We start from the raw sequence: 12,228 nt of genomic DNA on the forward strand, positions 1-12,228 counted from the left end.
AACTGGTCTAAATGGACTTGAAACTTGTGTGTCAGCACTTCCATTGTGTACGACAAAGTGATTCATACCTGAGCTATAAAATGAAAGCCGACCCATTTACATCATCTGCTCCTGCTAATGGTTCTCAGATGTGATGCTACGGTAGCTGATGCTAACGAAGTCTAAGAGCTTAATTTTCCCTCTCTTGTGTACATATCCTAAGTAGGTTCACATTATCTGGCACCCCACCCTTAATTACACCAAGTTTCTGCCCTTCCTCACTTTGATGTCAGAAAAAGTGGGTGGACATCACCTGTCCACAATGGGACGGGTGGACTTCACGGTACACATATCGTCATTCAGTTCACTTCAGGCACTGAACTTAGCCACTGTGAACAGTATTCTTAAGGGATCAATGCTCACCAATTAGCTAAGCTCTGCGCCTTTAGCAAGTGATGACCTGCTGGACGAACTCGAGATGGAAAGGGTGCGACAAGGGTATTAGCTAGGAACAAGATGGATTGTGTGTTTATACCTATTATACCTACACTATATTGAGTGTTATATATCACTGCAATTTTAACACTAATAATTCTTAAAGGCATAGTTCACCCAAAAATATTTGGAACACAACTTAAGATTGTGTACTCTCAATAAAATTGTTGAACAAAGTTGTTATTTCAGTTTTCTTTGCACCTAAAAAGAATTGTCATAGCTTCGTAAAATTAGGGTTGAACAATTGATGTCACATGGACTATTTGAACGATGTCCTTACTACTTTTCTGGGCCTGGGAACATTTCAGTTGCATTGCTCTCAGTGGAGGGTCAGAAAGCTCTCCGGTTTCATCAGAAATATATTCATTTGTGTTCTGAAGGTGAACGAAGGTCTTACGGCTTCAGAAAGTCATGAAGGTGAGTAATTAATGACAAAATATTTGGGTGAACTATGCTTTTAACAATGGGCTTTGAATGAAAAAAATACAAGAATATTTTCTGATTTAGCCACACTTGAAGCCGTTGTGAAATTACGTTAAATCTGTGAACGCAAGTCCTATATAAATATTTGGTATAATATATATAATAATAAATTAAATTAGCACTAATATTATTACATAAAACATATACAGTATAAAACATATTTATTTTTAAATATAAACACAGTATCAAGACCATAGTGCTAGGTCACTAGGGAAGGCTTCGGGACTGTGAAAGTTTTTTTGCTCAGGATTTTTCAGTCATATTTAACATACCGTCTGATATCGGGCCTAAGCGCTGTGGGTGTCAAATGAGGTTTGCATCCTTTTTGAAACTTGCCAGATGCCCTTTTGCCTTCGCCGATATTCCAGTAAGCCATTATCTGTCATTCCTGAGGAAACATGATATTTCCAAAGCGATGAGTCACTGTTTGTATTATTGAGTCTGAAAAACACACCAAGCAGTTGCACTCGCTTTAAGGTTACATAAACAAAAACTGAATCTCAATATCCTGTAGCAAGCAGTCTGTTAAAAAAAATATTTTTACATTTTCGGAAGAACATGTGAGTGCCGTTTGTTAAGGTAAAACTCACTAATACAATCCAATATAATGGTTTTTGTGATTGCCAGGTTGTTGCTGTGTTTTTAGTGGATTTAACACATTGCTATGTGATTGCTATGATGATTGTTCATTGGTAAATGTGAAAAGGGCTCTATTTTGGTTCTGCACGGTTCCTCCTGGGATGTTTTTGCACATTTCATCAACCACTGGCCAAAAACAAGTCCAGCTTCTTAGAAAAGCAAGCAACCAAAGTTTAATTCTCACGGTTAGGGGTTTTCTTAAATCCATAACCCCAAGGATGAGCATTAGTAATAGTCATGCTTGACTTATTAAAGTAAAATCATTTCCTAGGTGGAGCAAGTACATTCTGATGAATGATAAAACCAGCACAATAAAAGCAGGAATGCACATTAATAAAGTAAACACAGTCCGTGTTGACTATAAGCTACATACACACAAGTGCCCTGACAGACTAATTCAGACAAATCTCGGTGCTTCTCACAGGATCTCCAAAATACAGCCGATCGGGAGCTGGATACGTACCAGCGGGAGGCTTTGTAGGTGTGGGACACCTGAAGAACTGTGCAGGAGTGGAAATCCCTGGCAATGTGATTTTCATTTCTGTTTATCCACCAAATCACGATGCCAGGAACCCTCCCCACCACAGCCGCACCTCCCACCCACCCACTTCACATCCAAATGCTCTACAGCTGCCATCCAGCTGTGTCCTGGGGCGGCCCGTACCCTATGGGGAGAGAGGGAGAGATCGTCAGCTTTTCCAAACCAGGTTGGCTTTGTTGGGTTCGACCCCTGGTGGTGGTCTAAACCACTCCACTGGATATTTTCAACAGTCTCAGAGACGATACGGTAAAACTGTAGATTTGAAGAAAAGCTACTCATAATTGATCAGGACGGTTCACCCAAAAATGTAAATTATGTCATTAATTACGCATCCTCTTGTCGTTTCAAGCCTGTAAGACTTTTGTTCATCTTCCGAACAAAAATTAAGATATTTTTAATCAAATCTAAGAGCTTTCCCTGCAACGATAGCATCCCAGAAAGGTAGTAAGGACATCGGTTAAATAGTCCATGTGACCTCAGTGGTTCAACCATAATTTTATAAAGCTACAAGAAAACATCTTGTCTGGGAGAAAGAACGATTTCATTCAATGATTTCTTCTCTTCTATTTCAATCCTCTACGCACATTCACGACAGTACTATGACGCATGCGTGTGCATTTTTCTGCATGTACACAAGGTGCACCGCAAACGTGTTCTATGTCAGCAGCATCACACGAACGAGTCACAGATGGCAGCGGTGACTGACTGGAAGAGAGATATCATTGAATAAAGTTGCTATTTTTCTATTCTTTGAACACAAAAAGTAGTGTTGTCAAAAGTACCGACTGCGATACCATTCGGTACTGAAATTTTTAAAACATCCATTTCCCACTTTGAGCGATGTTGAGCAGATTCTTAAACAGCGATAATTGTTTTCATGTGCTCAACAGATACATCTGTGTTTGGCTTCAATGCTTACTGCATCATGCTCTTCACCGAGTGCTGCTCACACGACTGCGATGCCATTCGGTGCTGAAATGTTAAAAATGGATTCGTCACCGTCAGCAGATCCCGAATATATCTGCACATAAACGGGGATCCGCTGATAGACATGGCTTTCAAACACTCTCTTGTGTTGCTGTGCGAGCACACCAATCATCGCTGTTTAAGAATCAGCTCAGCAGCACTCAAATCTAAGTGGAAAATTTATGTTTTTAAAATTGCAGTACCGGATGGTATCGCGGTCGGTACTTTTGCCAAAAAGTTTTTCACAGCTTCGGAAAATGAAAGTTGACCACTAACATCAAATGGACCAATGTTTTTTTTTTTTTTTTTTGCCTTTATTGCAACAGGAAGCAAAGTGGGATAAAATGGAATCAGGAAAGGTCCTAAAGTCAAGATTTGGAGATTTGTCCGTGCACTGCCCACAAGGCTATGTCAGCTTACATGTATACTATTTTAACTTTTATTTTTTATTTTTTTTGAATGAGTAATTATGATTTTTGTTCAGATGGAACTATATCTTTTAAGCTGTTAAAGTTTAAATATTAAAATTTTATGTTAAGTAAACTTTATACTTGTTTCACCAATTGCAGATGCTATATGAGTGTTCAGGAAACATGTTTGGAAACGGTCATTATTTAGCCATTCAGTTGACTAGTACTAGAGACGAAGAAATTACATTTCAGATAAACAAGAGTGAAGAAAACACCTGGAAAATTAGTTATGAGGAATTAAATTGAGGATAATTTATTTTAGAAAATTATGAGGTTATATTATTTATAAAAACATAATGTACACAAAAATAATTTATAAAAATAAAATATTGTAATTTTAATTTTAATAGTGAAATAAAATTAAAATACATTTATTTCAAGTTTGCTTTCTTATCTATTTGTAACCTAATAAACTATTTAATAAACCTGGCATTATATTCTAAATACTTTGGCTCTTTGCCGAACTGTTTTTGATCCCTTTTTTGTAAGCACTTTGGATAAAAGTATCTGCTATGAACAATGTAGCATTTGGTCACACAAAAGCAAATTTGTTAAAAGTAATATAAAATGTTAGAGTAAAACCTTATAAATTATTTTCTATTTCCAGTAACCTTACCATATACAGTGAAAATTATTAACAAGTATTTAAGTCTTATGTCATCTACTTAAAACATCTAAAAGCCTCTAGATACAGCTACAGAACTTTTCACTTAAAACAATGTTTTCTTTCCACTAAATAACATGAAACCTGACATTTTCACATAATTTTTTACTGAAAGTGTCTCCACAGCTTCGCTTGTCACACAAAACTATTATATTACTTCAAGAAGCATAAAAAGAAATCATTGCACAAATACTTTCTTGACACTTTACAAATGTTTGTGATTTTTGTAGCTTGACAGACATGGTCAGAGCTGAATAAATTGCAGTGCTTCAGAATGAAACAGAAATAAACAAGATGAGAGTGAGTCATTTTTGGTGAACTATTCCATTAAAGTTGCACTGCTTTCAAAGCTTCCCATTTCAACATATTTGGACTTTAACTGGACTTTTTTGAGGACAACTGGCTCCACAAAAGCCCCGATCCAAAGGGGAATACAATGGAAACCACAGTGTACTTAAACCTGGAATGCAACAATCTCTTTCTCGATATAAATTGTCCTTCTTTAGCTGATAGACATTGTCTGCCTGAGAAGAGTACAACATGATTAAACAACAGATGTTACGTTGCAGAGGCTACAGATACAGCTGCCCAGTCAGAGTTCATCTTTTCAAAGCTCCTTGGGGAAAAAACATGGCTTGTGTTTTGAATGGCTCAAGACATGAGCTCTGCGAACAGCTACTGGACAAATTTGTTCCCAGAATCCTATTTTAAGGGCTCTGTAGCATTTTTTTCTCTTTCTTTTCCCTCTTATGGAGTGAAATGTCCACCAGAATATAAAATGAGGGAAGAGGGGGTGAACATGTAGAAAAGAGTTTGCTATGGTCCATTAGATTTGGACATTCCTAGACTGGAGGATAGACAGCCGAATTTTAAAGCCATGCCGACTGCTCCTTTTCATGCTGCAGAAAAATGCGATGTGTTATTGTTTTTTCCACAGCATTCCTAGGCCACCCTCGTAGTGATGTCATAATGGCACGATTGTGTCCCTGTCTGATAGCATTTTGCTGATGGAGGAAAATATATTTTGCTATATTTTTCTAGCTGAATATGTTTAAAATTTCGCTGATAACAATGGGGAAAAAACAAGGGTTTCGATAAATGGATTTCCGTAAGGATAAGGATTCGTAAAATATTATAAATTAACACTTTAAATTATTCCTTCTTCTGTTGAACAAAAAATAAGCATGAGGGCAAATAGCTAAATGATGACAAATTTTATTTTTGGGTGAACTATCCCTTTAAATATTTATCTACCATTCAATGGTTTGGGGGTCAGTAATAAAAAGGTATGACATCATGTAATATCCATTATGACATCATTATGACATTATAACAAAAGAAATGCATGCGCCATTCAAAATAGCAATGCGCCAACAATGCGCCTTAACACATCTCATTTTCAGACCAGCAAGCCAATGAGCGCAAAAATGGGCGCAAATGCATTTGCTATTTAAACAATGTGGTGCAGGGTGTGAAAATGATAACTGAATCTGGCTAAAACTAGCAAAAAACACTTGCCTGCCGCCGGATTGTGGCGGATGATAGGGCCCTGAAGACTGGAATAATGATCTTAAGCTTTGCAACATTTTGCAAATTTTAAACGTTTCAAACTTTTGAACGGTAGTGCGTATTTCCATGATTTTTCTAGGTCTGGAAATCACAAAATCCCATTTTTCCACATGATGTCCATTACAAAAAGCAATATTTCTATGTTTACATTATATATTACCTATTATCTATATTCTGCTATGTGCGTTTGTATTTTAAACAAATGCAATAGTGTCGGTGTACACTGGGTTTACAGTGTAGCAAGCATCTGCAACTGTCTGGCTTCTTCAGGAAATTGCTAAAGCGGTTGAAAGTATGTGTCAGTGTTCTGTGAATAGGACACTGTGGTGCCAAATATTTTCCAGACAGGGAAAATGTATGTTAACACCTAGCCCCCTTTCCTACCGTATAATCAGGGATTGAATATTATATACTAAAAAGTGTGAAACCAATGAATTAGGAAAGGAGGAAAACAGAAGCTGAAATTCTGTGAAATCTGCTTTTGAAATATGGGAATTTGCTGTAGATTACAGATTTTTTCGTTGCCAAATACATTCTAAAGGTCACAGTAAAGTTCAGAGACTAACACGTTTTATTGTGAAACACATCATACAGAGATAACAGCTTTACTGAGCACTAAATTTAAAAGCAGAGGTTTTAAATTATGTAATCCCATTATAAATATAAGAATAGATTCTAATATGATATCGATGAAAACAGCATTACATTTGCATTGATTGGTCAAGTACATTCTGCATGAGAAAGCAAAGAAGGAATTCACATTAGCTTTTGTGGAATCTCTGGATTTTTTTCTTCTTTATTAAAGGAATAGTTCAGCCTTGCATTGTTCCAAACCATAAGCTATTATTTTTGTTCCACACAAAATATAACAACATTGAGGTTTAGAATGAAATGAGGGTGAGTAAATAATGAATTGCTATGAATTTTGGATGGAGTATCCCTTTAAGTCGATATTCCAAATAATGCCAGCACCAAACAGCTCATGGCCGGACTGGTTCTGCTCTGGTGAACAGCCATGCAGGAAAAGGTCAGACAAAATCTCTGAGACTGATTGGATAATGGCCGCATGGCCTCATGTTTGGGAGCCATTAAGACCAAATGATCTGCGGCAGAAATGTCAGATTCTAAAAACATGTTGTGCACTCTTGAAAATAAAGTTTCCAAAGAAGGCTTTCATAGCGATGCCATAGAAGAACCAAAGAATACCATTCTGGGTTCTTCATTTTGGGTTCTCCAGTGCACAATTCTCAAAAGGAACTCTTAAGAACAGTTAGAAGTTCCATTTAAGAACATCCACTATAAAGAACCTTCCTATGGAATGGAAAGATTCCATAAATGTTAAAGGTTCTTCATGGAACTACAGATGCCGGAACCTTTATTTGAAAAGTCTAGGGCTGTGTTAGGATGTTACCATGCTGGGTTTGATGTATATCACAAACAACTTTCAAAGGAAAAAAATGAGGAACATAATGTCTCAGACCACGTTTTCACTTAAACCTGACAAGTACACAGAAAGTTATGGCATTAAAGGAAGAAGAACTATTTCTAGGTCACAAATAAAATGCTTAAGTAAATGATTAGCATTGATCATGGGACTCATTGTACAGATGGACGATGAAGCTCAAGATGCTCTTTGGATCATGCCAAAAACAAAGGAGATAACGTGCCTAAGACATTCTGGTTCATTTTTCAGTTCAACTTTTAACTCAATTTGTTATGCTATTAATATGATTTGTAATGGAAAGTTTAATTAAATTAGAAACACAACAGTCTCTGACATTTGGATACCACTATATTCACTCTAATGCGAAATATGTTTTTGCACGTAATATTGCATTGCATCTATAAAACACATATGGAAGCTTTTCTCCAAATCCGCTAACCAGCCTGCTAATATTTCCTCCTCATGAGAGGCCACAGAATCAATGATTGTAGAATAAAGACCATTTAACTCTAACTTTCTTTGAAGTGCACATGATAGAGACAGCCGCAATGCATATTAAACATCAAGCCGTGTTGACAGAGTGTGAAATCCATCCATATCAAACACAAAATGAGTCTCAAATTCTGTTTAGTATTTTTCATTGCAAGCTGAGCAATGAAACCTGTAGATACAAATTTTCAATTCTATTTCTGATCAGTACAGCAGTCACTTATTTTCCAGTCACATTTCGTTGCACAGCATGGCCCTTCTGCCATTTCAGTGAGACTTTGAGTAATAAGTGTGCAATATCTTTTGATAGATGGGACATAAAACAAATGAATCTAGCAAGGAAGTTAAAACGAAAGGACTAAGTGGAGACCCGCTGACTCACAAGTTGTCCAAAGTACTAAAAACGTCAAACCCCAAGCCAATGCATTATAGGCCCATGTCTCCACGTGTGTGAGCTTGTACTTCGTGAACCACAGCCGAACTTTCCAGAGGGTCTGTTTACGGCATGCTTGTAAAGTAAAAATGCAGCAGTCTGGCCTATCAAAGTCATTTCATGTCGTGGTTTGCATTTGTCTGGTCGCCTGATTCAGTCCTTCCAACCGCATCCCATTCATAAAGGACAGACTTTGAAAAGATGCATAAAATTTCCTTCTACAGCTTCCAGACTTTCCAAATGGGTTGTAACTTACTATCGTACACATTTAAATATTTATCAGGGTCCATGGTCCCTGGGCTTGCACCTTGTTCAATACAATTCAATACGGAAACTATGCAGTCCCAATGCAAAGTGCATGCACTTATGTTTAACCTGAATGTCTGACAAAGTGAAACAAAATAAATAAATAAATTATTTGGAATGTTTCAGTTTTATTTCAGCTTAAATTGAACTTAAAACAGACATCAATGTGATGAAAAAATAAGTTTAAAATTAATAAAAAGTACACTCAAAGATAGATAGATAGATAGATAGATAGATAGATAGATAGATAGATAGATAGATAGATAGATAGATAGATAGATACTAAATGTACCACAACATGCAGCATGTCATCAACTTCGTTACAAAATCATTAACTAAAAAGTAATTTAGCATTCATTACAGAGCAACTTACCGTGTTAAATCAAGTATTGTGACCGTAGGCTTCACATGATGATGTTGGAAGTGAAATGAACCTCTCTAGATCATGTCATTATACATCGAGCTCCGACGCGAATTTACCAATCGTACTATGATGAAGGTTTGCCTCTTAGTATTCATGATCCTTGTATTAGCCTTTCGACGAATACCAAGCGACGGCAGAAAGACCTTATTAATATTTCAAGCGCAAACCGTTCCTATTGGAAGGCCAGCGGGCGACGTCTGAATAAATTAACAAGAGACTCGTTTGCCATTGGAAGACTATCAGCTACGTCATTCAGATCTACTTAATATTCAAGAGATGAACGGTTGCCGCAGGATTGGGGATTCGCGCGCTGCCGAGATGAGGTAAGGAACGGTCCAATTAACAGCTAAAATCTCTCACTAAAACCTGACGAATTTGTTCCCAAACCGCACCAGCGCTGTGAATCCATCATCCGAAAGAGAGAGAAAGAGAAAAAAGAGGAGCGAGAGACAGACATGTCTAATTATTGTCCCAAAGGATCCTCACAGTCCATTTATGAATCACCTCAGCGCTTTTTCTCCAGCTCCGGAGATTTCTTCACCATGGCGATAACATTAGCCTTCGGCCAGAGGAGAAAAGCTTTTAGTGCTTAATGCTCTCTCTCCCTCTCTCTCTCTCTCTCACCTCCTTGCCCCTCTTTTTGGCCTCCTGACTATTTTATTTCTTAAAGGAAAAGTTCACCCAAAAAAGACAATTCTGTCATAATTATTCACCTTAATGTTGTTTCATTCATGGATGTTGTTCTTTTTAAAGTGGATCGCGGAAAATACTTGGAAAATCTTAACAGCATGAGTGAAATACACTATTTTATTAGTGTTAAAAAACTTTACAGTCAATATGAACAATGGATGGGAAAACAACAAATTGAGGGTGAGTAAATAAAGACAAAACGTAAATTTCATTGTCCCATAAAGGAGCACTGTTTGTTAACCGATCAGAATGTGAGTAAGCAAGCTTCTGCAGTAATAACTTTGGTTTTATTTACACCACATTTAATGCTTATATGTTTTTCAGAGGGACAAAAAAATGGTCGTTATGGTCCAGAACAAAAAGTATGATGGTAACCATTACTGACGAGTGGACAAGTGTTGTCTTTCATTACCTTTTAAACACATTGGCAGATGATCTCAAGAACACTTAAAAATAAAATAAAATAAGGATCTGAATTTAATAAGGAAGTGTTCACATGAACTGAAAATGTAAACAGTCCCATCAGTCCTCTTTCTGTAATGCTGCAGTGAAACCTCAGCTATGTTGGAAAGAAATGGCATGGAGTGATGTAAATGTTGTCAGTGGCCATTTCAGATCTGCATCATGATAAGTATGACCACCCGAAGTATCTTACCAGTAACTGTCAAAACATTCAAATTTTGTGGCAGCCAAACATGAGATAATTTTTTCCCACAACATTTCTTTCAGATTGTCTATGAAAGCCACTGAATGATATTCGCAGTGACATGGAGTGAGGAAACCTTCGCTGCCCTTGGTTTGTTTGTTTTGCCGGTCTGTGAGCCAGCGTAGTGAAGAAGAAGAAGTATGGCTTGTTTTGGTCCGAGTGGGCAGTGGTTGTTCGGATGCCATGCTAGCCCGTTGCGCTGCTCGGAAGAAACGCCCACACACACACACACTGACACAGACGCACAAAGACACAGTGCCGTGTACATCGGAGGCCTTGGTGGTATGTGGCAGATACCCAGAGCTGCAGCCCACTCCAGTGTGCCAAGAAGAATCCCTCTGTTCATGAGGTGGACCGTCACAACAGACTAAACAAGGAAAAAGGTCTTTCTCTTGTGTGACTTGAAAAGAATTGAAGAATTAAAGGCTTTGCCATGGCACAGACCATGAAATAACAAGACTTCTCTGTCATAGAAGTGGCTTGCTAGGTTTGCCCCAATGATAATATGTTTGGAACTGTACAATTAGCTTCATTGTACATCAATCATTTGTATAGAACTACACAGATTTGTGAGTCTCCACCATGTGGTCAAGTTGGAGAAATGTTGCCAAGCAAAATAAACTGATTCCCAGAAATCTGTGTCTGCAGAACCCTGACAGTCTAAACTGCACTTTTTGGATGTACAGTTGGGCTGTATACATGAGTTTTTGTCTTTTTTTGTGTTCAACATTAATATGCAAATACATCAAAGCTGTAGTACAGTGGATTGCGCACATAAATACAACATATATGTGCTCTTCACTTAAGGGGATCACACTCTTGTCAGCAATCCTATAAAATAAAAGTACGAAAAAAGCCCCAAAATTGAAATAATCACCTGTAAGTTGACATGTCTTGAATCTGTTTGAATCTCCATAGAAGGCAGGTAAGTCTAGCATATTGTTTCATCGCTGTTCCCTTTTGACACATTTTGCACTTCATTTTCTGGATTTTTGGGGGAAGTAATATTGTCATCTTCCAAGCATTATACAATTACAGCAGCAAAGTGACTGCCTTCACTCTTAAAAATAAAGGTTCTTCAATGGCATTGATTATTCTTTGAAGAACCTTTGACGTCCATGAAACATTTCCATTGAAGAACAAAAAAAAGTTCTTTATAGTAGAAAAAGGTTATTCAGATTATTCAAATGTTCGTCACACTAAGAAAAATGATTGTTTTACGAACTGTTTATTGAAAGGTTCTTTTTTGGAACCAAAATGTTTCTTCTATGGCATCGCTGTGAAAACCTCCATTTGGGACCCATATTTGTTTTATCAAACTGGCAGTGAACTCTGCTCTGTTAATATTATTTTTCCTACTATTTGTTTATCTTTTAATTATACATTGTGATTCATGTATGTGCGGCGATTCATCAGCCTGACTCATCTGTGGCAACGTGCATCCTCTCGAGCAGATGAGCATAAAATCCTAAAAGACTCCAGACCACAGATGGGCCTCCACATCTGGCAACCACCCCTGTTCTCACATCAAAGTCCAATCCTGGACTGTGAGGACAGGTGGCGTGGTCATGCCGTTCAAAGAGGCCTGTGGAAATCCAGATTTCAGTGGCATATGCAACACCCTTCAGTGGGATGGTGCAGTGGTGTATTGCATTGCTTCTTGACGCGTACATCAGCGCAGCTGATCTGAGATCATAGTTTCGTCTGTCCTACTGGGACCACAAGCCCCCTCCACCTTTAGGAATGTGCTTGACGTGGCCAATTCATCATCTCTCCCTCGCCGCTCCATCATTCACACAGGCAATCCATCAAGACCAGACGCTGAGACAAGGCAGTGGAGAAGAGAGCAGCTCTGGATGAGACGCTAAGGCTGTCTGCAGCCATTACTCAAGGGTGACGCTTGACGTTACCACTTCAAGTGTAGTGGTGC

General features: G+C 37.9%; 1 long non-coding RNA gene across 1 annotated transcript; it reads right to left on the bottom strand.

The window, feature by feature from the left end:
* Window positions 1-1,241: 1,241 nt before the first annotated feature.
* Window positions 1,242-8,906, bottom strand: LOC113039443 (uncharacterized). Its single transcript, XR_003275003.1, has 3 exons — window positions 8,852-8,906; window positions 2,060-2,261; window positions 1,242-1,345 (listed from the first exon to the last, which is right to left on the bottom strand). It is a non-coding gene; the product is annotated as an uncharacterized LOC113039443 (long non-coding RNA).
* Between the last annotated feature and the right edge of the window lie 3,322 nt (window positions 8,907-12,228).

The sequence above is a fragment of the Carassius auratus genome, chromosome 22 (assembly GCF_003368295.1).
Source record: "Carassius auratus strain Wakin chromosome 22, ASM336829v1, whole genome shotgun sequence".
NCBI lineage: Eukaryota > Metazoa > Chordata > Actinopteri > Cypriniformes > Cyprinidae > Carassius > Carassius auratus.